Source organism: Herpailurus yagouaroundi, unplaced genomic scaffold (assembly GCF_014898765.1).
Source record: "Herpailurus yagouaroundi ecotype Mexico unplaced genomic scaffold, PumYag 184, whole genome shotgun sequence".
NCBI classification, from domain to species: Eukaryota; Metazoa; Chordata; class Mammalia; order Carnivora; family Felidae; genus Herpailurus; species Herpailurus yagouaroundi.
Window position 1 is genome coordinate 31,912,759 of NW_024412415.1, and position 24,926 is coordinate 31,937,684.

Genomic DNA, 24,926 nt, shown 5'->3' on the forward strand with positions numbered 1-24,926 from the left:
AAATGTTTGGGAGAGAACCATAATTAATACAGAGCAGAATTACACCTTCTACTATTTTCTATCACAAATTAACAGATGAGATTTTGTGCATGTCTGAAAAAGCATTAAAAAAAAAAAAAAAAGCAACCAAATCTGTAATCCTATGTCCATCACGTTGGAAAAGGAGCCATCACCAGAGACAGAAGAAGATTTTCAAGTTAAAGAACAGAGGACTTTTGTTGAATAAAATACAGGAGAATCACAAGAGGAAAAGAACAGCCTGGTAAAAAGAAACCACTGAGCCATCAAAAATATATTAATTTTTGCCTCTTCACAAAAAAGCTAAAGTCAGTGCCCAGATTCTGCTCAGAAAGCAGCAAAAGAGACGAACAGACAGTTTATACAGGAAGTACGGATGTAGATCAAAATGTGAAACAGTACGTGACTCCATCAGAAATGAGAAAACTGCCGGCAAACCAGCTCTAAGGTATCAGCACACGCTTCTCAAACTAGTCAAAATAAAAGAGCAAAACATTGTGTTGGTCGAGCTGAGGGAAGCGGCAGAAGAGTAGAGGGAGGTTCAGAGCAGGGACCTGGGAGCCAGACGGCCGGATTAAATGCTGGCTCTCACACGTGCCCCTTCTGAGACCTACAGCAGGTGACTTCATCTCTCTGTGCCTTAGTTTCCTCGTCTGTCCAATGAGATTTAGCAGACAAGGGAACCAAGGCATATACGTGTCTGTATGTGTATGCTGTGTGAGTGTGAGCTATCATTACGGGGGCGGGGAAGTGACTGCCCCGTCGTTTTTTCTCAGTTGTAGTAGAAAGGGCATGCACTTTGGAGCCAAAAGGTCCTTCATTCAACAGGTATTTACCACAGGCCAGATCCAAGGTGCAAATCCCAGTTCTCTTAATTATTAGGGAGGTCATCTTGCGAAAACTGCTTAGCAATACTGCATCTCAGTGTTCTCCGTCTGTGAAATGGAACAATAGCACAATCGATGGCTCAGTCTGGTTTGAGGTGTGATGAAATTCCGCACCACAAAGTACCTGGGACGGGGCGTGCGGGCATCCTAAATACACCTTAGATTCCTCCTCTCTGCGCCTAGAACTTCAACCCAACCCAGTGCTCATCCTGTCTGTATCCCAGACCGTGACATTTGCTCTCAGCTGCCTGCCAGCTCGACCAGATCAAGATCCTTAGATGGCCTCAAGCCCTGACGCTCAGGATGCCACCTCCCTCCGAGATACGTAAATCAAAATAACATCACCAACCCACAAAATCCAACTTGGCGTTTTGCTCTGCCACAAAATTCACTTGTATGCTGCAAATGTTATCGCTTCTTCCTGTATTTTCTCTCTCGCCCTTGCTTTCTTGTGTTGGTCTCCCTGTTGCGAGTGGCCTTTTTTGGGTGGCTTCGCCAGCCTGCTGCCATATCGTCCCCATGCCATGGGGGCCATAAGGACTTTAGATCTCTTCCTCTCCATGGGTATTTGCATTTTAGGTTGTGGGGAACAAGAACTCCTGGGGACTGTCCATTTTTTCAGTACTTCCACCCGCTGCCTTGATCATGGGCCGCACCTGGCTGAGTTGACTTCAGGAAGTTAGCTGGGCACGCGCGGAGCGCAGGCTGGCCTGCACACGGTGGCTGTCTTCAGTGCCCAGTGAGCCGCTGTGCCAAGGCGGGAATGTTCTCCCAACCAGCCCTCAGCGCTCCACTGGGGGCAGGGCAGGTGACTGAGCATTGGGGGTTTTTGTTTATTTCCTTTTCACTCAGGTCTTTGTTGGAGGACCGTTCTTTCCCCCCTTTGCTTAGTATCCGAAAGGAGCTCAGAATTCAAGCACTGGGTTCAAGTCCTCCCACCCGATTCTAATTTGCTGAATCTCAGTGAGCCCCTGTCATCCATTTTCTGGCTCTCAGTACCCACCCACCCACCCCGGCCCCCATGACAAAGGGATATGGGCACAATCGTGAGGAGAGGAGCGGCTGAGGTCAGAGACTGGAAAAGGGTTTTGGCAAGGCCCGGCCACAGCCCTTCCCCATCGTCCCGCAGGGGAATCTCGCCCCACTGAGCTGGCCCCTGCGGCCTGCAGGGGAAGAGAGAGGAGACCTTCCGCCCAGCTGCTCCGTGCCCTCGGGAGCCCCTCTGCCGCTGGCCTGCGACCGATGACTTCACCGGCTGTGTGGTTGAAACCCGAGCCTCTCGCTAGGGGCTGAGCAGGAAGTTTTTTCCTGCGGTGGGAGCTTTTGTTCTGCAAGCCTTGATCGCTGGGCAGAGGAATTTCCAGCCGGCTGACGTCAGCCCCAACTGTGGCCAAGCCCAGAGACCTGCAGGGGGAGGGGCTGAGGGAGGGCTGCCTGAAGGTCAGAGGTGCAGCGTTTCAGGGGCGACTGGGGGGGCGGTCTCCTCAGTCCTCGCCTGAGGAGGGGGGAGGGGCGTTCCCCTGCATCCACTGGCGAGGAGACCCCCGAAGAAGTTCATTCACCCTGAAAGTATAAAGAAAGGTGGGTGGAAAGTGGATTCTAATTCCGATTACCCACTTACTATTGGCTGAATGCCCTGGGCTAGGCGCTTGACCTCACTGGGACTCAATGTCCTCATCTATAAAATGGACATAATAGTGCCTCAGACCTCCTGGTGGGGGGTATCAAATGTAGGGCGTTAAAAACTGCCAGATACGTAGCAAATGCTCCCTAAAGATGAGCCATCCTTTTTATTCTTAGCATCTCTCCAGGGAAGAGGCAATGAGATGCCATGTGTCGAGGCATGTCGCAAAAAGTTGAGCTCAAAAACAGAAGCTCCCTTTGCTCAGAGAGGATACTCTTCTGCTGAAGGAATCTGGCTGTGCTTTCCTCCGGAGGATCACAAGACTCCACAAAGATGATTGTATTGGTTTCCTAGTGGTTTAAACGGCAGAAATGTATTGTCCTGCAGTTCCGGAGGCTGGAAATCCAAGGTCAAGGTGTCCTTCGGAGGGCCGGGAGGGAAAGGACTGTGCCAGGCCCCGCTCAGAGACGGCCGCCTCCTTCCTGTATCTCTTGACCTGGTCTTCCCTGTGTGTGCATCTCTGTGTCCAGATCTCTTCCGATCAGGACACCAGTCACATAGGATTAGCCGCCTTCCCCGTGACCTCATTTTAGCTTGATCACCTCTGTGAAGACCCTCATCTCCAAATAAGGTCACATTCTGAGGGACCGAGGGTCAGGACTTCAACATACGAATTTGGAGGTTACATATTCAGCCCATAATAAATGGCCTAGAGGAAAAGGCACTTGCCTAAAGGGCAATGCTTAACTTCAAGGTGGATTTCACATTTTTTAACGCCAGAGTAGAAAAGGTAATTTGGAGCCAAAGGGCCTTCCTAAAGTCTGTTAAGGGGTGCCTGGGTGGCTTGGTCGGCAGAGCTTCTGACTCTTGAGTTCAGCTCAGGTCACAGTCTCATGGTCCTGAGATGGAGCCCCACGTGTCAGGCTCCGAGCTGGGCATAGAACTTGCCGAAGATTCTTTCTCTCCATCTCCCTCTCCCTCTTCCCCTCCCCTTTGTGCGTTCCCTCTCTCTCTCTCTCAAAAACAAAACAAACAAACAAACAAAAAAAAAGTCTGATAAATCCTCCCTGAAACGTGGCTGTTAATTTTAATAATAGTGTCAAGTCTTAAAAGCATCAGAACCTAGTTGTGGGGCCCAGATAATTAAGTCACTTATTTTCTACCCTAAACCTCCTGTAACCCACTTCTCATTTCATCTGCCAGAGTCAAATGTGAAATCCAAGATCCTCCAATAAAGCTATGTCGTCCTTGATTCCCTGGGCAACAGAGTTGGGTAGGAGGAGCACTGGGTAGGGTCCACGGACCTAGATTCTCGTTTTTGCCCTTGCTGCATGACCTTGCGCATGTGACCTCCGCTCTCCGAGCCTCAGGCTCCTCAACTGTAAAATGTGTGTGTATGTGTGTGCAGATGTGGGGAGGGAGAGGCCGAGGGGTCAGACCCCTGCTTGACTGGAGCGCCAGGGGACAAAGCAGGTACATCTTCCTTGAGTGTCAGTTTTACATGAAGGTAAGCAATTTAGAATGTAATTTTTATAGTCTGGAATACACAAGCACCTCACAGGGTAGCAGGCAAAATTGCATGAATCTTGGGGTGCCTGGGTGGCTCAGTTGGTTAAACATCCGACTTCAGCTCAGGTCATGATCTTGCAGTTTGTTAGTTCGAGCCCCGCCTCGGGCTCTGTGCTGACAGCTCAGAGCCTGGAGCCTGTTTCGGATTCTGTGTCTCCTTTTCTGCCCCTCCCCTGCTTGTGCTCTCTCTCTCTGTCTCTCAAAAATGAATAAACATTAAAAAAAAATTGCATGAATCTTGAAGCTAAAACATGAGTCTTTAGAGAAACACTGGGCTTCTGGTAGCTGCTCCGAACTCCGCTTTGACCCCTGACCCCAGGGGTCTGAGCTCTTCCCCATGTGTGCCAATAGGGATTCTTCACTGGAAAAATTTGAGACGCTTTGGACTGGGTGCTGGCAAAGAGTTCCAGTTCAGAGTCCACGGAGCTTTGAATCTGAACTCCCTGCAGCGCCCTGCGAACCCGGGGCATCTTTCCCTGGCGGGCGTGCGGCGCCACGCTGGGTGACGGGGCTGTGCTGTGTCACAAACCCCCACCGGGGTGTGTGTGCAGCTACCAACTGGAGGAAGCAGTCTCTGGCAGCTTTGTGGGGAAACATCTCGGGGCTTCCCCCGTCTTCCAGTTCCCCTGATGGTCCAGATGCCAGGGATTTGAAAGTGAGAGTGTGCCTTCCCTCCAGCCCCAGCCCTCTCTCCTCCTTTTCACAGGGAAGCTTCTCAGAGGTGGGGTCTGTCCTCACCTCCCACTCACTTCGCCCAACTGTATTCCAGTTTCTGCCCCGGGGTGGCGGCGGGGGGCGGGGGGCACCTAGACTTCTCAGCAGGGCCCGGAGCACACCCTTGTCCCTAAGGGCTGGTGGCCCTCCTCTGTCCTCGTGTCACCCGCCCTCCTGGCAGGACACGCTGGCTTTCCTCCTTTCTCTCCAGCTGCTCCTCCCTCCGCACACCCTCCCCGCGCCAGCTCCCCAGCTCCCGCAGCTCAAGCCCTGTCTTTCCCGTGACCGCAAAACCGCCAGTCTCCATCTCAAGTTCGGAGTTCAGCCGGAGCTTCCGGCCCAGCCAGCTGGGCATCCCGTGGACCTTTCAAGTCGGCAGGGCTCCCGTGGGGTCATCGCCGTTTCCTGGACCCTGTCCTTCCACCTGTGTGGCAAAGCGCCCAAGCCAGCTTCAGATGAAAGCTCCGCAGACCCTGAACCACAATGCCCTCCCGCCCTCCTTCCTCCTCTCGTTTCACCCGCGGAATACTGCTTAGCTTCTAGCTCGCCTCCCTAACCAGACTGGACTCTCCCTGAGGTGAGGGTTTGCGCCCCGCACCTCCCAGCGTGCCCACTGGAGCCTGGCACAGTTGAGCGCACAGTAGGACCTCAACAAATACGTGTGCCTTGATCCTTAAAGGTCAGCTTCTGGGCTTTTCTTCAATACTCTGAGAAGAACCACCAACAGGAGGCAGGAGAGGGGGGATCCAGAGACCTGGGATTTTTGTCCTCGTTTTCTTACTGATGATCTGTGCGCCTCTGGGAGGGCTACAGCCTGCCATGCAGCCTCAGTTTTCAAACAGTAAATGGAGGTCGAGCGAGCAGATTCCTTCCCATGGAGGGGAGGCCCACAGGGGGCACACGTTCCTCGCAGGGTAGCGTGGGGCGGGAGGAACATGCTAGGAGCAGAGGCAAACAGTCCTGCTCTGTCTGGGGCCAAAGTCACCGCCAGACTCACCTACCCTCACAAGGCAGAAAAAGACGAGGCCCTTATCTTAGATTTCACAGACAAATACTAAGCAGCAGCCCGGACTGCTTCTGGGACTCAGCCCAGAATGCATTAAAGAAATCTAGCCCCCCGCCCTGCCCCGTCCACGCTCTCTGGTGCTCTACGCTTTGGTCGCCTGTCTGAGGGAAGGTCCTGTGTGGTCAGCCCCCTCGATAACCCGTCACCACCTCTGTCCCATCCGCAATACGTGAGCAAGAGCTCGCTTTGCCAGACCGGCAAACTGCATTGCGATGGGTGTGTTTCCGTGGGTCCAACTGGTCCTAGACGACCGGATAAGCGGGATTTGTAAAATTAAGAGCCGAGGACCCTTGTGAAGACCCCTTTGGGAGACGTGATGGGGGCAGCCTCCTTGAGTCTCCCTCCTAGATGCGTCTTGTGTACCACATCTGGCACCATCCGGTTCGTGCCCATCAGGCAGGACTTAGCAGGGAATGGCTCTGGCTGTAGCACGGCGGTTCCCATGGAGAAGGAAGACCTCTGGCAATGTCTGGAGACCCTCTCCATTGTCGCACCGGGGGTGGGGCTGGGGGCGCCACTGACATCCAGTGAGTAGAGCCCAGGGATGCTGGTAAGCTTTCGATAGTGTGCCGGACAGCCCCCACAGCAAAGAATGATCCGAATGGTCTATCCTGACGAGTCAAAAGAGCCAAGGTTGAGAAACCTTAACTATAAAGTCAGAGTGCTTGGCTTCCTAGCCCAGCTCCGCCCGGAGCAACCCATCTGCCTCAGTTTTCTCAGCTTGAAAGCGGGCATGGTTTTTTATTTAAAAAAAAAAATGTTTTTATTAAAATTTTTTTTGTAATCCTTATTTATTTCTGAGAGAGAGAGAGAAGAGAGAGACAGAGCGTGAGCAGGGGAGGGGCAGAGAGAGAGGGAGGGAGACACAGTATCCGAAGCAGGCTCCAGGCTCTGAGCGGTCAGCACAGAGCCCGGCGCGGGGCTCGAACTCACGAAGCACGAGATGGCAACCTGGGCCGAAGTCGGATGCTTGACCGACTGAGCCAGCCGGGTGCCCGGGCGTGGTGTTTTAAAAGAATAAATGGTCTAATTTACGTGAAACACTTGGAACCATGCGTGTTACTCAGTAAATCACTCAAGAGAGTATTCTTACTACCGTTATTGTTGGTGGGATGATACGGGCCTTCACAGTGCTGCTTTTCCAAGCAGCATGGATACCAGTCCTTTCAGAGATATAGTAATAGCATATACATCTTGTATTCACAAGCGGCACCGGGGTCAGGAGGCCCCGCGTCGTCACGGGGGCTTGGGCTCTGATGGACGTGCCGTCCTGTGTTCTGTTCGCTGATTCTAAGGTTGCTGAGCTGTGCTCTGAGACTCACACGGGCAAGGAGCGAGGGCCGCCCACCTGAGTGGATTCGGTGGCTCACCTTCCTGGGCTTGCTCTAGCCTCTCCAGGCTCAGATCCTGAAGCTGGTGGCCCCCTTCCTGGCAGATTCCCAGGCCGGCCCCACTCCGCTTTTGCTGGAGGACCAAGTCTGGGCTCTCTGCCCGCTCCCCGGCTTGCACTCTGGCCTCAGCTCACCCCAGTATTGATGTTGGCTGCCTTAGGGGCCTCCGTTGGCTTTCTGTTCTGCACGGGCACAGTAAGCACTGGGGAGGGGGACGTTTCTATTTTCCTAGTTTTCAGGTAGACCTGACCTATACCTGGACTCTTCAAAGCACCCAACAAACGTAGCAGTGGTAGAAGTTTGTGAGAATAAAAAGAGAGCTGGGAGAAGCATTTTAAATTTCATGAATTATAAATATATCCAGCTTACCGTTTCCGTATATGAAAAAAAACCTTGCGATCAAGTGTATGGGTTGCCAAAATATAATCACCTATAATGTCATACGATCATTTGCAGAAAAGGAAACACAATGCTTTTGTGGGAGAATTAGCTAGCCTTTCCTTTTAAGGAAAAAAAGAGTCTGGTCTTCAAAAGGAAGAGATTAAAATGTGCTATCACTTAGGGAACAATGGGCTTTAAAAAGGATCCCGGAGGAACTCACTCCTGGGATTTGCGGTTGGAGGGGTCAACCGGGCATTCTCCCAATAGGCTGCAGCTCCAGAGCGCTTGGCAGTAAAGTTTAAGGAGCGAGACCCAGTTCCGCTCCAAACCTGTTCTTCCATTCGTTGGACAGACAGGCAGGACGGTGACGGGGCTTGCCATCCCGCTGGTTATAACAGACTGGCCTGTTTCTTGCAAACTGTTCCTCTCTTTAGGAAATTGGGCGTTTGAGGAAGCTTCTCTCACCCCATTTGATTCTGATGACAGGCTAAGTGCCCGTTTTCTCACGAGCAAGCCATTAGCACGACGTTCAAGATGCAGTCGTCCGCTACATGATGCATGGATGCTCTGTGTCATCAAAGCGGGTTTCAGGAGAGAGGAGAGGGTGCAGCTTTTCCCATGAGATCTTGGCTTCAAAGAGCCCCCGACCTTGGCCTTCGTGGGGCTAGGATGTTAAAACTGGGGCTGGCTCTTTGGCTCTGGGATAACAGTACCCCGGACCTCTTTGTTCACTTCTGGCTTCATTCATTCAGGGACTATTTATTGAGCATCTAATAGATGCCCCAGGCATGATTCTGGGCACTGGGGTTACAGCAGAGAATGAAACGGAAAAAGTCCTGCCCTTGTGGAGCTAATATTTTAGTGGAGACAGGAGGCCATGTGTGTGGGGAAGAGGTGATGCCATTTTAGGGAGTTCTTGGAAGGCCTCACTGAAATGCTAATGTTTGAACAAAAACCTGGGAGCGGAGAGGGTGCTAGGCAGATGCGGGGGAAAGTGCCCAGGAGGCAGCCAGTGCACGAGAGAGTCGCTCACGTGCACGCAGCACGAGCTGCCAGGCCTCTAAACCCGACTCCTCTCCCTTCCAATCCAGGGCTCTTTCCACTCTCAACTCATGTAGTTTCCAAGCATGCTGACCCCTGCCTCTGCCTGAGAGGGCTGGGGAAGGGGCAGACAGGGCTGGCTCATCTTCCATCGGATCGCCGGGCACCTGTTCTAGAGCATCATCTGAGAGCATGTCCCGAAAGTGCTCTGGAAACGAGCAAGTGTTGCACATCTGGCAGGTGTTACAGCAGCTTATTAAGAAGCTCCTGATGATTCCTCCTGAACCCAGGTCCCCGGGGCCTGACAGGCACCCCCGCCATTTGAACACCAGGTTGAGCCTCGCTGGTAGCCGTTATTCGTGTAGGAAGGAGCCCGTGCCACACAGCTCCTGTTTCCACCTTTCCTACCCCTCATCTGGGGATCTGCTGCTTAACCAACATGTCCAGCCTTGCCTTGGTTCACACACCGGTTGGCCTGTATAAGGAGGCACTTTTGCAGCTGGACATCAGCTCACAGAAAGTGCTATACACCCCTGAGTCACCTTGAACGCTGGGCCTTGCCCTCCTGTGTGGCCCATGCTGCTGGGCCAACCTTCTGCTTCTGTGAGGGCTGGGGCGTGCTGGCCCCAGGGCTGCCCCGGCTGGAGGCCACTGGGTCCTGCCGTGCATAAAGAGCCAGCCGCGACAAATCCAGGAAACAGGCCCATGTAAGGAGTGTGCAGTGCCCAGCCACGGTCTGGGGAGCTGAAGGCCAATTCTGCCAGTTTCCCAGCAGGCCGGAGGTGGGGTGGGGACGCTTGGCAACTGGTCCGGTGGAGGGAAGCCCCCATCCGTCCCGAAGACATTGTCCACCTCCCTTTGTAGCTCAGCTCCTGATAATATCATCACCAGAAGGGTTTTCCTCCCTGGATTTCATAGAGGGTAGCTGGACTTACCGATACAGAGTGGCCAGAGTTTTAAAGGCCTTGAGTATCCCTAGCCCATCCCTTCAGAGAAAAAGAAAAAGACAGGGTGAAGCAAAATTAGAAGGGAAGAAAGAAAGACTGTAAAAGTTAAACAAAACCACCCACAAATAGCCTGGAAAAAAAAAAAAAAGACTGTACCATATCATGGCAATTGTGGACAGTTTGGCAGCTGAGCCAGGGATGACTCATTCCTAGGCTCTGGTTGCATAATCTTCCCCAGCCCAGGGAGGAGGATGAAACTAGGAAACTAATGCAGTGACATTTAGTAGCAAAAAGGAAGCCCACACAACATTTGTGCAAGGCCATCCGAAAATAGCGGGCTTCTCCATGCTTGGGTTTGGAAACTATGCATTTCACTCGAAATGCCTGAGTCGTGGCACGTTTGTCTTGGACCACCCACACCCCCGATTCAGTTCATTTCGACTCAGCCAATATTTATGGCAGGCCTACTGTGTGCCGAGGTCCACGCTAAGGACTTGGGAGTGGGAGATCCAGGGATGCAGGAGGCACTACAGGGCAACGTGGAAGGAAGAATGAAGGAGCATGGCTCCGGTTGTGGAGCCGGAAGGTGATGGCCTCAAACCCCAGCATGGTCCCTTACCAGCTCTGGACCTGGGCTTCCTTGTCTGTGACGCTGGGCGGAGCCATGCCCACCTCTTTAAACCGTGGGAGGGTTGAATGGGAGAAGGTGCTTCCGGCCCCAGCAGGCTGATTTAGCACACAGTAGGTCTTCAGCATACACGGCAGCTGCCCGTGTGCGCTCTGGGAGAATTCCCAGGACGCGTGTATGCACGTGTACATCACGGGACCAAAAGTGCCACCGGAGAAGCGTAAAGCCCTAAGGGGACTTGGGCGGGGTGGCCGCGAGGTCCAGTGAGGAGGAAGAGGACTTTGCAATGAGTCTTGACTCCTTTCAGCTGAAGGGAACTGCCAGCCTGAACGGTGGCAGGTATTTCTTCAACGCTCACCGGGTGTCAGGTGTGTGGTCCCCGGCCACGAGAACGCAAGCACAAAGGAAAACTGACCCATCATCAATGAGTAACCGTCATAGCAATAAAAATAGAAATAACAATACAGGGGAGCAGTTTGGCATGATGGCCGTGGTGCCGGTTCTGAAAACAGATTCCCTGTGTGCGAATCCCAGCTCTTCGGCTGCCAGGTGTTGCGGCCCGAGCAAGTTCTTTGGCCACTCTGTGACTCAGTTTCCTTCTCTCTAAAATAAGGGTGCATACAGCAACTTCCTTACAGGGTGGTTGTGAACATTAACTGCAGCATTTAAAGAAAAAGGTGGGGGGGGGGCGCGCCTGGGTGGCCCAGTGGGTTACGCGTCCCACGCTTGGTTTGGGCTCAGGTCGTGATCTCGCGGTTTGTGAGTTCGAGCGCCTCATCGGGCTCTGCTCTAATGGTGTGGACCCTGCTTGATAGTCTGTGTCTGTTGCTCTCTCAAAATAAATAAGCGAGCTGAGAAAAGGTAAGCTGCCAGGATCTTCATCACCACCACCGTCTTCATCATTGCCCTGACCGTCACACATCACACAGGAGAGGGTGGTGCAGAGTTGTCCCGGAGCGGGGGAGTCAGGGAATGGAAGGGAGCTTTGAAGGACACGTAGGAGTTCGCCAGGACTCTGGAAGGAAGAAGTATTGCAGGCAGGGGGATGATATGAGAAAAAAGCCCGAATGCTCAGGAGATGAATGTCCAGGAAACAGGAAGCAACTTGGGCAGAAAGCCAGGCTGAGAGGGTGAGCTGAACAGGGAGAGAGAGGGCAAGCAGAAAGGGGGTAAAGATCCTTCCTTTCTCGGCATTTTCCAAGGGCTTTCCTGGAGCGTGTCAGGTGGTGGGGAGGTCCTGGGCCAGGGTGGGACGTGAGCACTGGCTCTCTCTTAGAGCCCTGTGCTTGCTCTTGGCTTCTTTCCAGGAGATGTCAGACACAGGCTTACTGAGAAGGCAGCCACGGTTACTGTCACATTTTTATTGAGAATACTCTTATGCTGCTCCGAGCTCTCTGCATAAGGAAACCTCAAGATAAATCCATCTTATAATTCAGCCAGGAAGAAACATTGATAATCGTGATTTCTAACCTTTATTGGGAGTTAACAGTGTGTCAGGCTCTGTTTGAAGTGCTTTGCATGTATTAGCTCATTTAATCCGCACAAAAACCGTAGGTAGAGGGCATCATTATTTGTCCCATTTTGTAAATAGAGGAGCTGAATCGCAAAGAGGGTAACTAATTTGCCAAAGCAACATAACTGATCCATGGCAGAGGCAGAACTCAAACCCTAAAGTTAGGCTTCAGAGCACATGCTTCTTTAATCCTTTGTGACACGTAAAGCTCTTTTCCGTGTTTCTCTTTTTGCCTTGGCTGCCGGGAAGCTCAGCTAAGTTTTCTGACAAGGTATTGTATCTTCCTTTAGCCCACACTTTCTGGCATTAATTAATTTTTTCCTTTAAGGCCCTCTAGGCTCATGTGCCAAGCAACCCATCCAGGTTTTACACCCACTATACCCCTCTTTGTAAACTGCATTCCCACGGCTCTGGATTCCCCACTTTTTCGCTATGCATTGTCATCCCTCCGTGCCTTTGCTCACGCCAGTCCTCCCACCTGGGATGACTTCCTTTTTCTCCTTCTGTCTTTCTTTCTTTTAAGTTAATGACATGTAAATTTTATAATGTAGTGAGTAGAAAAAGTACGTTCTAAAACTACGTGTATAGAAATAGAATACGCTCCCATCTTTAGTAAATAACAACTGAGACACGTATATAAAAACAACCCCAGAGAGTTGTGCCTTAAAATAACATTATTTACGGCGGAACGGTGAAATCACAGAATATTTTTTTCTTTTTTTTGAAGATCTCTAGTTCCTGAATGTTCTCAGAAAACACACATGCCTATAGTGAGTGGTTTTTAATAGACTGTAAGTTAATTTTTTTCTTTTTCACTACAAATTTGACATTAATCCCTCAATTACTTAGCATTTCAGCCATTTTTCAGCGAACGGTTCTGTGGTATTAAGCGCCTTCATATGGTTGTGCAACCATCTGGGATGACTTTCTAACCTCATTCTCAGCTTAGCCACACACACTATCTTTCCATGACCCGAGCGATTTTCACTTTCCATTTAAAGATTTGGGCGGCGCCCCCCCCCACTCCCCTTGCAGAAATGACAGCTCCTTCCTCTCCACTTCCTCATTACGGGGCCTCTGGCTGTTACTTGTACCGGTCTGTGGTATTGGTCAAGTGAGCAGGCTCTATGCTGTATTGAAATCTGGGGCAAGTCTCTTAACCTATCTGCCTTGGTGTCCTCACCTTTAAAAATAGACACTATTCGTCACAGATGAGGAGCTAATTTTGCAAATGAGGAGATCAAAACGTACAGAGTTTGCGAAGTTTGCCCACGATCCCAATGCCGGGAAGAGGTGGAACACACTTAAAGCAAGCTGTCTGAATTTCTGCCTAGGCACTTGATGTGATAACCCATCTCATCCTTACAACTAGCCCCAGGCGAAAGGTCACTGTTATCCCATTTTACAGATGCGGAAACTGAGGCTCAGAGAGGTGAAGTCACTTGCCTTAGTCCCTCGGCAGATCTGGGATTTGTCGACTGTGAAGAACGCCTTCTTTTTCACCATACTATTCAAAAAATGGTCCATTTGTAAAGTATATAACTGAGGACTAAAATGGCAAGTGCGGATTACTTAGGACAGCAAAGGGCAACACTCTGAGAGTTCAAAGAAGGGGCTCGGGTGAGGATTCAAGACTATGGAGGAGCTTTCACGGAAGAGGTGAGGCTGTGCTGAGTCCTGAAGACTGTTGGTGGAGAGGCTCTCCTGTCTTGGGCCAGAGGTGAGGGAGGGGGAGCCCCGTAACCAGCCATCTCCCAGTTAAGACCAGCAAGGCCAAAATGAAGTCTGGGCCTGGGTCTACTGCCCGGGAGAGGAGGCTGAACAGGCAGGGGGTGGGACGATCCCCAGGGGTCTCCTGTGGGGCCTCCCTCCCAGAGTCAACAAGGCTCCTCTCCTGAAAGCCACAGCCGCCACCCAGAAGGATGCCCCTCTGCTAGTCTTTATGACTCAGATGACTTAGGTCTCCAACAAGGAGAGGTAAGGGAGTATTCCAGAAGCCAAAGGCTAAGAGGTGAGCAAGAGTCTAATGCACAGAGACTGACAGAAGGAGATGGAGGTGATGAAAGAGGCGGAGAGTCTAGAACACGGATGGGGAAAGGCCCTTTGAAGAAAGGCTTGGTAACCCAGACCCCTTGCAGACAAAGCCTGGTCTTCCCACTTGCCATTTTATTTTCTGGTGAGCGCTTACTGGGTCCCACATTGTGTTCATTCTGCCACTAGCGCTGTTCCAGGACAGGCCTCAATGAATGATTATTATACCTCATTTAGAAATAAGGTACACATAGGACAGGAAGTACAAATAAGGACACATAGTTAAGCACTGGCTGAGCTGGGGTTTGAGCTTGGGGCTCGTTGATTCCACATCTGTTGCTCCAAAGTCCTCTCTGGAGTTTGGGGGGTGGGATGGGGGATAGGGTGTCGTCTTTACTGATTTAATCCTAAAATAGCACTACTTGGGATTTACCCCTTCACTCCCTTTGCACTTTCAGCCATAAACTTTACCAAACCTAGAGATGCAGCGAAGCTAAAAAGAAACCAGAGGAACCCAATGCCGTGTGGTGAGAAGAGGCTCTGGGGACTCCAGATTGAGGGGAGGCTTTTAGAGGTTTCTTGAAGGATGGAACATCTAGGCTGAAACAAAGATTGAGTAAGGGCTGCCCAAGTAAAGAAAATGGAGAGGCATTTAGGCGGAGATGGTCTGGAGGTAGGGCCTTTCCAGGGACATGCTAGTGATTTGTTCTGGGTGGACCCCGGGGAGTAGTAGGAGATGTAGCTGGTGGATGGAGCAGGGACTTAGGTGTCCTTGTAAGAAATTTTGACTTTATTGTGACAAAGCAAAAAAAAAAAAAAAAAAAAAAAAGCAGCCACTGAAGGATTTCAAACAGGAGGATGATGAGGTCAGACTGAGTGTCTGAGTTGAGCGCTGTTCTCCTGACATTCTGGGTGGCCCATGGAGCCCTGATGCTTGATCCTGAATGTGACCTTAGGCAAGTCACATCCCCTCTCAGGACTCAGGTTTCCTCAGCTATAAAAATGGAAAAGGTTGATCAGATGGCTGCTGGGCTCCTTCCCAGCTTTCACATTCTAAGAGGAAAAAATTGACCCCTCCGGGGGAGACAATGAGGTTCCCAGATCTCTTTCTGGCTCACTGGTCCATCTAGATGCTCTACAGACCAAGATGGCAGTGAGATACAAGAGTTTGGAGTTCAGGAGAGAGGTCAGGTTGAGGAGAGAACTTGGGAACCCTTGGTATAGATGACAGTTGAGGCCATGGGATTGGATGAGATGACTTAGGCAGTGAGTGTTATCACTTCACCCTCCTTCTGAAGTGGGATCATGAGAACCTTCCTTATAGGATGGCTGTGGGGATAGAATGGGGTGGTGCAGGGGGTGGGGGGAAGGCACTAGATCTGTGGCCACGTCCAATAGGAGCATGCCAGGCAGGGAAACAGAAAGCTCCCAGGAGCCAGGAACAAGGGAACCACCAGAATGTAGCCGGAGCAAAGTGGGACAGGCAAGCAGGTCCCGAGTTTGGTCTTGACAGGGCTGAGATGTCCACACACCCCCCCCCCCCCGCCCTCTAGTTGGGTGCTGGCTGCATGGAGTACTCATTGGTAAGACAGCCTGGATTAAAGAGCCAAGGTCCAGAGGGCACCTGGGGATCTGATCTCTGCAGAGAGGGTGACCCCACTCTCCAGGGGGGGGGGGGGGTTAGGTTCTGCTATTAATAATCTATCTGCACCCCCTCCCAAGGCCTCTGCTGCTGTCCAGTCACCTTTCCTTCCTGACCTCCCCGTACCCATCTGTAATAACCAACTGTCAGGCTAGGCACCTACCACTCACCATCCCATTTCATACCCACAGCAGCCCCTTGAGGAAGGTTCTCTCATTACCCCACGTCAGAGAACAGGGGTGAAGTGACAACATTCACACCTAGGTCCCGTGGCTTTATGTATCATCTATTTCTCCCAAGTTTCTCAAGCAATCAACCCTCCCTTCTGAACCCCAAGTTCATATTTCCAACTGCCTTCTAAGAACTCGCCTGTTGGATGTCCAACAAAATATGCCCAGTAGGTAACTCCCGATCTTCACTGCCCCGACCCGTGTCACCCACCTCTTCTCCATCTCAGCGAATGGCAACTCCGTCCTTGTAGCTGACCAGGTAAAATGTACAGGTACTACCCGTGGTCCCTCTGTAGCCCTCATACCCCATATCCAATCAACCTTCCTCTACTCGCTGTGGATGTGCTGAAGTCATGAGGTGGGGACAGTCTTCCAGGAAGACAGGGAAGAGGTGGCTGTGAAGGGCTACTTCTCTTCCTCTCGGGCCACAGAAATCACTGACTCCCCAACGAAGAAGAAGGGCATTGTGGGGCAGGGGTGTCCTCTCCTCCGCCCAGTCCTCTCTCCGGGGGAAATCCATGCAGGGACCTCAGGCAGCAGAACCTGAATGGGGGGACCCTGGAACGAGGGAGAACCAGAGAAATGTAGAATCCTTTTCCGCGGAAGCACGCACTGGGGGACAGGCAGCACTGGGCGAGGGCGCACAATGATTGGCCCTCCGCCGGGCATGCGCACCCCTCATCCGGTGCTGCCCTCACCTGCACCGGCACCCACCTGCGCCAGGCCTTGAGCTCCCTGGGCTTTGCGACCCCACCTGGCTGGTCATGGAGCCACCCTGCACATTCCATGACTCGGGGTCCCCCCTCTTGGCTGCAGTGTCAGGCCTGGCTGCACAGATGGCCTTGCTGAATGTGATAAAAGGCCATCTGCTGGCTGGGGACCTTGAGCTCTCTGTCCTCTTGGCAGGAGAGGGTGTCTCTGTCTCCTCAAGACTCAAAAGGGCCGAGTGCCTGCTGTCCTGTCCCCCTGGGGAGGAGTAGTAAATGCATGCAGAGCTGAGGAAAGGCTGCGGCTTAGAAGCTGGAACACCCGGATTCCGGTCTCACTGCTGTCTCTCACTGGCTGGGCGACCTTAGGCCAGTTACTCGCCATCTCAGATTTCCTAACTTGGAAGAGAGAGATGTAGATAAGAGGATCTCTACCATTCCTCCTGGACACAGATTGTCTTTTATTTATGGTTTCCCATGGTCCCTGAAGCGAGAGGCAGGAGCATACATTCCGTTAGGAGTGACTGTCCCCACTGTAATGTATTCCTGTTGGTGAGTGTGTGTGTATGTGTGTGTGTGTGTGTGTGTGATTTGAACCAGATGTTCTCATTTCATGTGCAAAGTTATAAATGGCCCCCATTGTCCTGCAGCTGGGGACACAGAGCAGAGATTTCACACAGATGCCAAATGTGTCTTAAGGTTCAGTTAAACCCCAAGCTCCAGGGACCAAATTGCAACCCTCTTGGCCAGAGTAAAGCTCCCTCCAAGATGTACTTCCCGAAAACTGCCCTGCATCTCTGAGGAAGGATGAGGTCCCAGAAATGCGAACTGCCCCGAGCCCCTCATGAGAACGGATGCGCCTCAATGTCAAAGCCTAGGGGAGTGAGGAGAAGCTCTGTGGGTGTCAGGGTGGACTCCCGTGAGGCCCCAGTTCCACAGACAGGGTCTGCTGCTGGTGGGTGGGGTGGAAGGGGACAGGTTTTCAGAGCCTTTGAGGGAGGCCATCTAAAAACAGTGCACCTCACAGCTTCAGATGCATCTGGCATTTTTACGTGTCAGACATTGTCCAGCGTGGGGGGGTGTTGTTAAGCTCGCCGCTGCGGGCAAAGGGGGTCACAGCTCAGCTGGAACCTCCCAAGAAGTATACAGAAGGCCTCCCAGGTTTGTCTGAAAATGAGGTTCAGAGAAGTTAAATAGCTTGCCCATGGTCACACAGCTGGTCAAGGAGTTGGTTCAGCGGCAATGAGAACCCTCTATGCCTTTCCTACCATACTATGGGCCAGCATCTAGTGAGGGCTCTGACTTGCCGGGGGACTTGGGTGCATCACCTGACCCCTCCCTGGAGGTGACTCGGTTTCTTATCTGGACAGGGGCAGGGATGTCCTAAGAACCCAGGCAGAGAAGAATCACAGCAAGTGTAATGACGTGAGCAGGGCAAAGCGTGGGGAGGGGATGGGTCCTGTTGGGTACAGGGACTGTGGGTGGAATGGGGACTCTGCCTTCAGGGACTCTCTGGGAGGCCAGGCTGCCCATCTCACTTCCCTTTCCCCACCCCAGGCCACTGGTCTTTCTGGGGCCCCTTCCCTCAAATCCGCTCACATCAACAGCTGGTTTGCATCAAGAAGTTCCTGACTGCTGTGGGGAGCCTCTTACAGAGACTTACCTTTCCAACTCACATAGGACTTTACAGCTTCCCAAGTATTTTCGATCATTTTAAAAATTTTGATCTCCCCATGCCTCCTTGAGATCAACAGGAAAGGAATATGATCCTGCTTTTACAGCCGCAGGGATGGGACCCTGCACAGACCACAGCCCAGCCCCCTCACTTTATAGAGGAAGATAATGAGGCCAAGAGAGTGGAAGCCACTTGCCCAAGGCCACACAGATAATGAAGAGCAGAGCCAGGACAAGAAGTGAACTCTTTCGGCTTACGGATGGCATTCTTGCTGATACGTGATTTGACCCATGGTGTCGAGACCCTTAGGACCCCCGTCATCCCGGAAGATGCCATTTAAAACTAATCCCCTTACCAACATTTCTCCCAATATCTTTCCTTTCCCTGTGAAACTCAGATAAACAGAAAGAAAGGAAAGAAAGATTGTGCCACGATCTGACCCTACTTTTTCCACTGATGTGCGTGATGGGAGGAGGCAGCGGGAGAGGGAGTGAGGGACGTGACGGCAGGGGCCTTTGTCCCCATGGTGCCCTGTGGCCACGTGGTTGGGGGTGGTTGACCCATGTCCTTCTCCTTTCCATCTCCTTCTCTAGCCCCTGCCTGTGGTCACTGATGGCCACACTCCTCCTCTGTGGCCTCCAAGAAACCTCTTCAGCAAGGATCCATTTAATCACAAAGGGAGGACAGCATGAGCGGATTCAGACATTTTTTAATAACCAGAGCCACAAAGAAAACTAAAACAAATTGAGTTTTATCAGCAGATTCCTCTATTGCCCAGAAATGGTCATTACCCTGCATACACCATGCCTCGAGCTTTCTGCTTAATAGAGTATGGACTGAAACACACATTTCCAAAGTCTGGTCTCTGAAGAATGGAAGGGGGGGGTGGGGAACCCCAAATAAGTCAGAAATACAGGACACCCTGCCGAAGTTTTACTCTCTGATGGATTTTTGGAGGGATGCTGGGGGAAAAAAATTAACCAAGTGATAGGCCGAGGTCCAACTTGAAGCAAAAGTTTTGTGGACGAGCTGTATAAAGGTTCAGTGTCTAAGGACTTATCATGGAAGACCCAGCAGAATCTTGAATGACAGCTCAGATGGGTGCTTCTGTGATTCCATGCTGTGTCCCACACCTGCATAGAAGCTGGGTCTTGGTGCCTACCTAGCAAGGAGAGTGTGTCCTTGCCGTCTGATCCAATTGGGAAATTCCCCTTCCGCTTTGTAATTTGAAATGTTTAACACGCTCTCTTCTTTTCTCTCTCCCCTGTCCCTCACTGAAAAACTTAGCCATTTGTGTGAATGGACTTCATAACCCGACTCATCATAGCAGTTAATATCCCTACCAGAGAAATTAACCGCCGCCCTTTGGAGTAAGTAGGCAACCATCGTGAGCTCAGTTTTCTTCCCCAACATGATCCTGAGCATTCGCTGGCTCCCTATTGCCTTGAGGAAAAAGCTTAGACTTCTTTGCGTACATCTCAGGTCTCCCAAATCGGGACCGGGGTTGCCTTTCCAGCTTCGTCTCCAACAATGCCACGTCGCACACCATCTGCCCCAGCCAAGCTACCTTGGCTTTGGGTTTGCTATGTTCCTACCAATTTATTCAAATTCTTCTCAAAACATATGAGGGCCAGAGGAAAAGATATTCAATCTCAGTGAAATCTTCCCTTTCCCTCCCCCAGCCACAGTGATACTTCCCTGCCCTGCCTGCGAACACTGATGCTCTGAGGCACTTTTTTTTTTTTGCCCTTATGTGTTACAAGTGTGACCAATTTAGTCCATCGTTTGCATTTATCCTTTTTCTTCAACCATAGAATACAAATAATGAATTTTCTGAGTGAAACGATGAATGACCTGACAATTAGCCCTTCACAAATGCTCCATGGCAAGGCAGACATAAAGTGATTTGTTGGAGGGGTCTGCAGTTTAATGTTCCAGACTCAGAGAGGCAAACTGGCATAACGTGCTCTTCGTGGCCTAAAGGTTGGCTCGTTTAACTGGCCAGCTTCATTAGGGTTGTTAGCACATCAAAGCAGTGTTTATCGAACCTGGAAAAATGTCACCTTGTGCTTAGATTCCTCAAACTTCTCCAGAGCCAGGTGATAACATCTGCTTTCTTTTCAAGAGAAAAAGAGTTTCCTTTCCCTGAACACACAATATCTTTGTTCCTTCCGTTGACTAAGATGTCAAGCTGCCTTGAGTTATTTAAAGAGACAGAAGATGTCTTTGTTCTTCCGTGATAGGTCCCCTGGATTCCTTTCCCTGACAATAAACAGCTTCACCATTATAAGATGTATTTGCTTGCTTTTAAAAGGCACCTCTCTATCCATCTACATTCCATTTTCTGGTTGCTATCTTTACGTGCAATTGCTCTGGTTCCCTTAAAGTCGTTTCTGTGGTATCACAATGCTTTGATGTTGATTATGGAAAGACCCCAAGCATTATGTCCCTTTCCCTCAAGGGGTGGGGGGTGAGGATCCCACCTCCTCCTTTTTTTAAGGGCTAATAACTCCATTTTGCAAACATGCCATTTAAGCCCCAGCAGTGGGAACCAAAGCATGTGGCCACTTTACTGAAATCAGATAAATGGGGTGGCTGTCCTGGTTACCACAGAGACAAAAGCACACTTTCCGGGATAATGAGGGTCACATCTGGGAGCCTCAGACCTTCACCTCTTCCCCCTTGCTGGAGGCCTTTTGCTTTCTGTTCAAACAAGAAGGGAAGATGAATTTCTGCTGCTACCTTCTGACTTTGGGGCGCCTCGGTGGGTAAGCAGAGCAGAGGGAGGACTAATCTGAGACATGCCTTGTCTACTGGGTAGGGCACTGGACTGGGCAGGCCGAGGCTTGCACCCTGACTCATGGTCAAAATATCTCCTCTCGGGCCTCAGTTTCCCCAGCTGTAAAATGAGGGAGGTTCATTAATTGTTGTGATTTGGTTTCCCCAGAAGCCGGCCTTTAGTCAAAGATTCAAACGTAAGTAGTTCATTTGGGAGGTGATCCCTAGAAACCCAGGTCAAGGGGTATGGAAGTGAGACAGCGAAGGAAGCCAGCACAAGGTATGTTGTGGAGCGGGCCATCACTGTGGATGACTGGGGGCTCAATCCCTTTGGGGGACTGTGGGACCTCAGAGTCCTCCTGCCTCAGTGGTGAGGAAGCTGGCGATTTATCTGCCAAGTCCTGATCCCTGACTAACAGAGGGCTGTTTCCAGAAGCATTCGCTCTTGGGCACTTACCTACCATGCCCGTAGGGATGGGAGTGAGCAGCCTTCTCTGTGGGGGTGGGTGCTGAGGAGGTAGGGGGAGGGCATTGACAGAATCTGCTGTAATAACTGTCTTTACATCCCCACCGACCCCAAAATGTTGCAAGTAGACACTTGGGCAAGGGAGGTGGATTTAGGGCCTCGGTATGATATGCAGAGCAAAGGACCCCATCTTCTATAACCAGTGGTGAGCCTCTGGCTCTTTCCCCAGATTCTAGACCTCTAGACTGTTCCCAGAGGCTGATGCCAGAATCCATCTCTCACTACTCAGAACGGCCGGTTCAACCACTGGCCAGAGGAGAAGGTGACGTTCTTACAGATTCCATCCTACCTTCCTTTCCCGTTGCGACCGGGATACTGACCCACGCTCCCCATCCCAGCTTCCAAAGCTTTTCGTAGTCTAGTCCCGAGATACCTTATTGTCTTTCGTTTTCTGACAGAAATCCTCGCTGTGGTCAGGTTTTCTCCCTCCCCACCTCTGCAAAGGCCATTCCTATCGATAACCCTAGAGTGTCTTTCATCTAACTGATCTGTCAGAACTCAGGGCCCAACCCATGACCACCTAAGGGTAGAAATATCCCTCTTCTCTGAGCTTAGACTGCCCGTGACATTCATCTGACCTTATCATGCAAGACTGGCATTTCTCAGAGACATACCCAGCCTCCCTCAAATGGAGGATGCTCTTTTTTGTACCACTTGGCTACATATCTTCCAGAGCCTAGCAAGTGTCCTAAATCTAGGAAGTGCTGACATAAAGAATGAGCCAATTAATTCCACTTAGCAAGTATCTATTGAGCACCTGAGGATACAGACACTGTGCGAGAAGAACAGGGTGACTCACAGGTAAGTAAGATGCCATTGTGGCTATGCAGGATGTCAGAGTCAAATCTGTCCTGGGTAAAATTTGTAAGGCTGGCCCTTGGAGATCACCATTCCAAATCCCTTCCTTCACAGATGGGGGATCACAGAAGAAAAGTGACTTGCCTGAGGTCACATGGCTAATGAGTAGTTTTACATATAGTTATTCACGATAGAAGGTCCCAGACTTTTTTTTCATTTATGCAAATTTCAGAAAAAACTCCCCCCCCCCCCCCCTTGGTCTTTTTTTCCACTTGGAAGGAAAATGAGATTGAATAATGGCTTCTCATTCTGAAAAGAAGGGGCAAAGAATAAAAATATCAGTTACATAATAGTCATTTGCCTTAGTCATGCAGCCGGAGAGCCGTTGGAACAGAAAGATGATTAAGTTAAACACTGCATATTTATTCCCCTGCGGTCACCCTAATTGGTTCTGCCACTGTAATTGATTTGACAGGTTATTTTTACTCAGAATGAGCTGGGTTCCTCTGCTGGCTTGTGGATTTGCTATTGTTCCCAAAGTCCAGGGTGGCAATTGTCCAGATGCTCGCGTGTGAGCTGGTTTCTACTTGAGAATCGGGGGTGGGGGGGATGGGGGGGTGGAGCCCCCCCCCCCCCAGCCTAACCTGGGGGGGAAGTGGGCCTGCGTGTGCAAGTGTGGGTGTGTTCAGGGCGTGGGCAGGGGAGAAAAGGGTAGGGAGCTACAATGTAATGCTTCAAGGAATCAAATTGGGAAGGAGCTGGGGGAAAAAAATGTAACGTGACGTGAAACTATGTTAAGGACTTTATCTTGAGGGCAGAGGGAGTCTTGCCGTGGCTCAGAGCAAAGGAATGGGGGAGAACTGTTTGCCTCCAGGGCCTTCTGTAAGTTTTGTCTATTCCAAGAAGCCACCTCTTCCCACTGCTGCAAACTGCTCCCCAGAGTGCAGAGTATGGAGAACCTAGAGCCCGCATCGTCTGGTAGCCTGCAGCATTGGCCACCTACACATCCTTCTTCATCTCTGTACGTGGCTCAGTGCCTTTCCCTGTGTGTTGATCAATGCTCAGAAATCCACGGGAAGTCTGCAGAGGTGAGAGGCGGGACCCTTGAGGGAGCTGGCACCTCACGGGCCATGGGGTAGGGCCATGTTAATGACCGTATGTGACTTTGGACATCAGCTCAGCTTTGAAGCCGGGTCCTAATCATCGGCCCATACGGGGTAGCCATGGTCTGTGCCATCCGCTCACGAGCTTACAACAAGCATAATCACAAGTAATAACTGAGCATGTGCGGCATCCGAGTCCCAGACGAAGTGGTCCCCACGCTCGAGCACGTACCTCCTCACAAGGTGACGGAGAAGGTGTTAGCATTATTCTTAGTCCTTACAGGTAGAGACACTGAGGTTCAGAGAAGTCAAACAAGGCTCCTGTGGGTGCACAGCTCAAAAGCTGTGGAATACAGGGCGGCTGACCCCAGCCCTTGCCTCTTAATACTGTAATAATACTCCCTTCAATATTCTGTGCCAGAAAAAAAAATATATATATATATATATTCAAATATATATATTTATATATATTCAAATATATATTTTTATAAATTTTATATATTTTATAAATATATGTATATATATATATTTGAATATATACATATATATGTATTTGAAGCTGCTGGTTTTACCATGACGGTGAGGCATATCAATGTGAGAATGTGACTGTATCCAGAGCAGTGTGATGCCGTGGAAAGAACACATGGGTGGGAAACACGGTCTCACCCCTTGCTAGTCTTCTAACTTCCGGGGCATCCCTCCTTCTCATCTGTAGAATGGGCATAACAACATCCATCTCCCACAGCTGTTCTCGGGAGTGTGAGGTCGCCCACGTAAAGCTCTCACTACAGGGCCTGGTATACAGCAAGCGCCCACGTAAAGTGCTCTTTCCTCCCCTTTTGCTTACCCAGAAAGCCGAGCCACTAGAGCATCCACTCCCCCCACCTCTCCCAGAGTGGGGAATTTCCTGTGTGCATTTAACTTCGAACAAGGGCCCGGGCGCTGGACTCCCCACAGCAGGGAGTGAGCGACGGCGGGGGCCTGATCAAGCCCTGCTCGGTAGCACAGCGCTCTGAGCCAGGCCCTCGCGGAGCCAGAGCCGCTGCCCTCCCTCCTGTCTGCCCTCCTGTCCGCCCAGCATCCGGCACGGCCGAGGAAGTGAGGTCACAGCCTCGGACAGCGGCTCGGAAGTCGTCGGGAGAGGCCTGCCAGCCCCTGCCACTCGGGGCCTGCACAGAACAGTTGTTGCGTGCCTCGGCTGGAATCACAGGCGGGAATGTTCAGCAGAGGGCAGCGGGGCAGGTGCAAATTGCAGAGGCCGCAGCAACATCTTGCAGGGGAGTCTCCCCATCCCCACCCCCCGTCCACCTCCAGCCTCGAGCGAGGGCTTCCCGGGAGCCGGAGGCACCATGTGGACTTGGAGCAGGGCCAAGATGGCCCGGGAAGCAGCTCCTCCCGTGGTCCAGGGAGACAGTCGGTGCACGCAGGGCGGGCCAGGCACTTTTACCCATCATTTTCTGGCTCCAGCTGGATTCAACGTGCATGCAAAAGTCAACTTTACCCCCCCCTTTTTTTTTCCTTGTCCTTTTTAGACTCCTTTCTTCCTACCCCTAAATAAAATCTCAGATAGGTCTTATAGCCTTTTGGGGCCCTTTTAGTCTTTTTATTTTTTTAATTTTTTAATGTTTATGTATTTTTGAGAGAGAGACAGAGACAG